A 6,031-nucleotide genomic window follows, 5' to 3' on the forward strand; every position below is an offset into this window, starting at 1 on the left:
CTGTAGTACTCACTGAAAATATTTTGGACTTGAAAGCTATATTCTACAATCATGAGGATTATATAGTTTTAAATGCTGTTGCTATTAACTTAGGTCTTAGTTCATACTTGAAATTCACAGTACTGTCAATATTCCAGAATTTCAAAGAAGAAAAAAAGTACTATTATATTTGTACAATGGTATTTTTATTTTTCTTGTTTGAACTTAAGAGAAAACGTATGAATGTGTTTATGAAAGATTCAAAACTAATTTGATAATCTCCAAACACTGCTGGTTTCTGCATGTTGTATCTATTCATGGCAGTCTGATGAAATATAGTACAACCTTTTATCTTTACATATTCCATTGTCACATAAGCTTTTTCTTCAGAATATTCACTGCTTTTCTTTAATTGACACTGAAGAAAGATGAAAAACTACAAAGAGCTACAGATGAGGCTGTGTGCTGTTTTAATTTGCAGTGCATTAATATAAACACCTCACATCACAAGGTGAGCAGCATATAAATTTGATAAACTGATGTTTCTTACACATCGGCTTTTTTTTGCTTAACATTAGAGGGCAGAGGTTGGAGGCTTTAAACACTGGCTTGTCATTGCGGTATGCTGTCCAGAATCACCGTGTGAATTTGGTAGCCATATACATTTCTTAAGTAATGTGTTCTTACTGAAGATTCTTAAAATATAAGGACAAGAAGTCAAACTGAATAATGTGTAAAGAAGGGAAGGACACTTGGATGGAGACTGAATTCTAAGCCTCCCTTAGGCATGAAAGTTGCCTGGGTGACTTTGGGCCAGTCTCTCAATCCAACCCTCCCCACAGGATGATGGATGTAAGGAAAACAGAATCACGGGGCCAGAAGATACTTTGGAAATTGGTTCTAGTCTAACCCCCTGCTAAATACCATCCTGATTAAATGAGTGTCCAGTCTGTTTCTGAAACCACCTGTGATGGAACATCCACAACTCTCTTTCCCCCCCTCCAATAGGCTAGATGTGCCTCCCTCAACCACCATACAATCTAGCCTTCATATTCTCATAGTACTTTGCCTATTTTGACTTGTATACTGTTCTGTTTTCCTTGGTGTTGCTTTGATAAGTTGGACTTTCTTTTTTATAAAAACAAATGCAGAGAAGGAATTGAGCAGTTCTGCTTTCTCTCTGCTGCCTGTCATCTTGCCATCTGCTCCCGTTAGTGGAGCTATCATTTCCTTGACTTCTTACATATTAAAAGAAACTTATTTTGGGCATTAGTTGTCTTAGCTCATTCTGGGCCTTAGTGTTCCTGACTCCCTCCTTGCAAATTTGGGCTATTTGCTGGTATTCTGTTTTAGTTATATGCCTCTCTTTCCATTTTTTTATATTTTGACCTTTTTGTTCCTCAATTTGTCAGAGAGCTCTTTGCAACCTTGCTTGTCTCCTTGGGTATCTTTTGTTTTTCTTTCTCTGTGGTATTGCCTTCATTATCTCATTTTTCAGGGTTTCACAAGCATCCTTGTAGGATTTCCATCCATGGAATCCTTCCTAATCTCTATTGAAGTTAGCTCTCTTAAAGACTAAAACACTAATCTGATTTGGTTCGGTGCCTGTTGTTGCATTAAGGTGAATTCAAGTATCATATGATCAATTTCCCCCAAAGTTCCTATAGCTTCTACTCAACCATTTTGTCCCTATTAGTAAGAATTAAGTCCAGTATAGCTGTTCCTGTCAGGGAATTGTGCAGCTGGTGTCCAAATAGTCAGAAACGCTGACACAAACCCATTTTTTTTAAATATTTACAGCAGATGAATCACAAGAGAGCACACAGCACACAAGACAAAAAGGTGGGAAACAAGCTCCCCCTTTACACTCAACATCCAATAACAGCTTAAGTTGTATCATGCAGTGGCCAACTTTCTTAAACCAATTAGCTGTAAGTGTGTTCTTACTCATTGTCCTATCCTTCACTGTCCCAGCTATTAAATTTTAATCTTAACAGTCCCTCTAGTTTTCTCCTCTACCTTTTGTATGACAAATGTTGTTAGCTAGGCACATCGGGAACCTTTTTGACCTCCCACTCCCTGCAGTTTCTTTTCCAGTTGATGTCAGTTCCCCCCCCCCTTACTATAGTTTCTTGCACATCTCAGTTAACCGCAAAGAGTTCATGTATTTCCTCTGGCAGACTGGATGGCCAGTAGTGCACACCTATAGCAAAATCATTTCTTTTTCCGCTAATATTTAGCCAACTACTTTCAAGAAGGCTTTCATTCCTAATATTGTGTATTTCTGTGGAGGTATAGTAATTCCTTATGTAGAGTGACACTGCCCCCGTTTGGTTTTGGGGGTTTTTTTTTGGGGGGGGGAATTAGGCGGCAGGAATATTAGGGATTTTCAGTGCCTTGTATCTAAACAAATACTATAACAAAACAGGCTAGAGTGTTGTGATCATTTAAACATGGTGTGCTGCAAAAACAATAAATGGGGAAAGTTGGTGCATGCACAAAAATTAAGCAACACCTAAAGCCTACTAAAACACTAGGCCTGTACTGTAATTTTACAATATAAAAACATTTCAAAATCACCCCAGAAGGTGCTTGCCTTTTCTGTTGTCTCCATGGTTATCGGGTCCAAGTCCAGAGAAATCTGTTCGAGTTCAGTCCTTTATTTGCTTACACCTAATGGGCAGAATCTTGCCAAACTAAAGCTGTAACTTTACTTGCTAGATACATTCTGAAGAGATTCTAGGCTATGGCTGCCCTGAATTTCTTCCCCCATCCTGCTCGGAAATGGACACTCCCTTAATCCAGGCCTCTTTTTGGGAAAGATGTGTTTTATCAAAACTCCCCTACTCCTCCTGCAGGTGCACATTCTGTTGCAACGGTAATGCATTCATGTATTGACAGCCTATAAACCAGACAGGCTAATCTCTCTTAGATTAGCAGTGTTAAAGAATTTTCTCCCTTATTCGAACAGCATCTAAAAATAAAAGCATATAAAATCAGTTAAGCTTTATTGCCAATTACCTTAAAGAGAAAGTGGCGGGCTTTGAGTACAAAGCACAGCAAATATCATTTCTGTTTAGTTTGAGCCAACTCCAGCATAGGTGGGTAACACTTTAATGCAATAGAATGAAAAGATTTCAGTTTCTTACAACATAAAATGTATGTTCTAATTCTTATGTTCATTCTAGCATGTAAGCAAATCTTTTAATGAATAAAACTCTTCTGCCTAAACAGTGTTTGTATTTGCCATTGCAGTACAAAAAGCACAAAGGCATCTTAGCAGAAATAAGTCTAATAAAATAAGTCTAATTTCTAATAATTTTCTTAGAAAATTTTCTAAGAAAAAAAAAGGGATATTGAAATTGCTGCTACAGCCCTTTTAATTAAGGGACTAAAGTTAGAAATACTTCAGCCATGTACAGCTGAATTTAAAAGCATGAAATCCAGGGTTGCTCTATAGTTTGTAATACATTTCATATGTTGATCTCAGACAATACAGTATTAGCTGAAAATACTAATTTACATCATTCTGCAAACATGTGGCTATCTAATTGAGTTATCAAAATCTCTAAATGGCAGCTGAAGCCCAAAGAATGAAAAGTTGAAATCTGACTCTTTCCCACAATACACCCTGGCTCTGGCTCTGGTTTTGGAGGAGGAGTGGTAGCTCCTGATACTACCACTTACCGGTATATTCCAAATAGTGGTTTACCGGGCATTTCCCACAGCCCTGGTATGTGAGTGAAATAGAGGTTTCCGACTGCTAGGTCAAAGTAAAAAGTAAAAATAGGGGAAATGGAATAATGCAGGTTTTTGATTGGATAGCTGCAATCTATGTGAAAGGATAATTTGCCCTTGAGAAACAGACCATTCGCATAAAAGACAAAACAAAAACAAACTTAATTTTTTTACAAAGACTAAAAAATACGAAACCATTGTATTTTAAATTTTAAAAGATACATATCCAAAGTTAAAATACTAAACCAACAGTTCAGAATTATCAGTTTACAAGTCAGCTGAAGAAAAAATACAAAGGATTAGACAGTAAATCCTATATTCTGGATGAACCTAAAATCTGTTACAATCTGTTACAAATAAAACTTGCTTTAAAGGGATTGGAGTGGGATTCAAATGATTATACTATACACTAAGAAGATTATAAATACAATCAGCACCATCTTGTTTACATTCTGAGGTCTCATTCAAGACCAGCCTAAAACAATTTTCTGAATTGAAGAGAGATTTACGTAACATTAAAAAAAAAACCCCACAGCACAGGTTCTTGTCTAGATTTGTTATCTAGAATTTTCTTGTAATAGCTCTTCCCTTTGACTTAATTAGATGAACATCTCACAGATTCTTGGGAAATCCAAATTTTAATCAAAAGCTGTCTTCCCAGCTTCTTTCTTCCTTTCCTCTCCAGTTCTGCTTTGTCCTTAAGTGACTCCTAACTAGAGCAAAGAGATCTTAGTTATTGGAAAATTCATTTCATTCCTTTCTTGGAAGAATGGCTAATCAAGTTATGAGACTATGACTTAATATTAAAAATAACTTGATATTTAAAAAGTAAATCTGCTGCAGAATTCAGTTCTAACTGGAAACCATTTATTACTTGGTATACAGGTTTCTGCTACACTCAGTATTTAGAACCTGTATTTCAATCTTTTAAGAAGTTATGAGTTACAGAGTTGATATAATACAGTACAGCAATGTTACTAGTTGATGATTTATATTGTGTTAAACGAGGTACCCTTAATTTAAAACTCAATACTAGTTTTTTTCCCTTTAAAAGTCATTTAACACATTTCATAACTCAAATATTAAATAACAAAAATTATACATAAGCACTTATTTCTGGGATATTTTTAGGTTTAATGTTTACTTAACTAATTGCATTCTACTATTTTTTTACATTTCTCTTTCATGGTTCATTTCTTTTAAAAAAAATACTAAAATTTTCTATTCCCAGGAGAGAGGAAAGGCTGAGTTAGGACTGTCATGACAATTAAAAAGTGGATCCGATATTTTGGAATGCAGACTGATATTCCTAAGAGCACAGAGATCTCTCTTTGCCTCCACAGTAATTTTTTTTTTGGCAGCCCAAAACTGGTCACCCTATATAATTTAATCTAGCATAATTGTTTCATTTCACATCCTTTGTGGACTAAGCTACACCAATTCTCTGACAACCTTAGCAGCTGAATAAACAACCTTTACTGACTAAATGCAATAACACACGTTGTCAAGATGCAAAAAGAGGCAATATAAGAATCACATATTGAGCAGCTCTGACAAGGCCCTTCCAGTAAACTCATTCTTACACTGAGTCTATTTGCCTAAAATAATTCCAGGCTGTAGTTTCCAGAAAGGCTGCTGTTTAGTTTGTTGCAACAGAAAACATAAAAGAATTTTGTGGCTCCTTAAAAGCCTGCTTAGAACAATTAATCAGTGGAACAACCTGCCTCCAGAAGCGGTGAATGCTCCAACACTGGAAGTTTTTAAGAGGAGACTGGACAACCATTTGTCTGAAATGGTATAGGCCAGGGGTCGGCAACCTCGGCTCTTTTATGACTCGTGGACTTCAACTCCCAGAATTCCTGAGCCAGCATAGCATAGCTGGCTCAGGAATTCTGGGAGTTGAACTCCACGAGTCATAAAAGAGCCGAGGTTGCCTACCCCTGGTATAGGCTTTCCTGCCTTAGCAGGGGGTTGGACTAGATGACCTCCAAGGTCCCTTCCAAATTATTATTATTATTATTATTATTATTATTATTATTATTATTATTAATTATTATTATTATTATTATTAATTATTATTATTATTATTATTATTATTATTATTATTATTCAGCGCCTTCTTTTTCAAATCGCACTACAGGCAAAACGGCGACAAGTTCAAGCAAAACCGATGATAAGCGCCGCCCATCCTTTCCGGGGAAGGCAAAGGCGGGTCGGCAACCGCCCCCTTCCCCTTTCCGCGGGCGCCACCAACCCTCCCCCCCCTCCAAGGCAGCCCCTCTCCTCGGCTACCCGGAGCGATCAGTAAAGCTTC

Source organism: Vipera ursinii, assembly GCF_947247035.1.
Source record: "Vipera ursinii genome assembly, chromosome: 2".
Lineage (NCBI taxonomy): Eukaryota > Metazoa > Chordata > Lepidosauria > Squamata > Viperidae > Vipera > Vipera ursinii.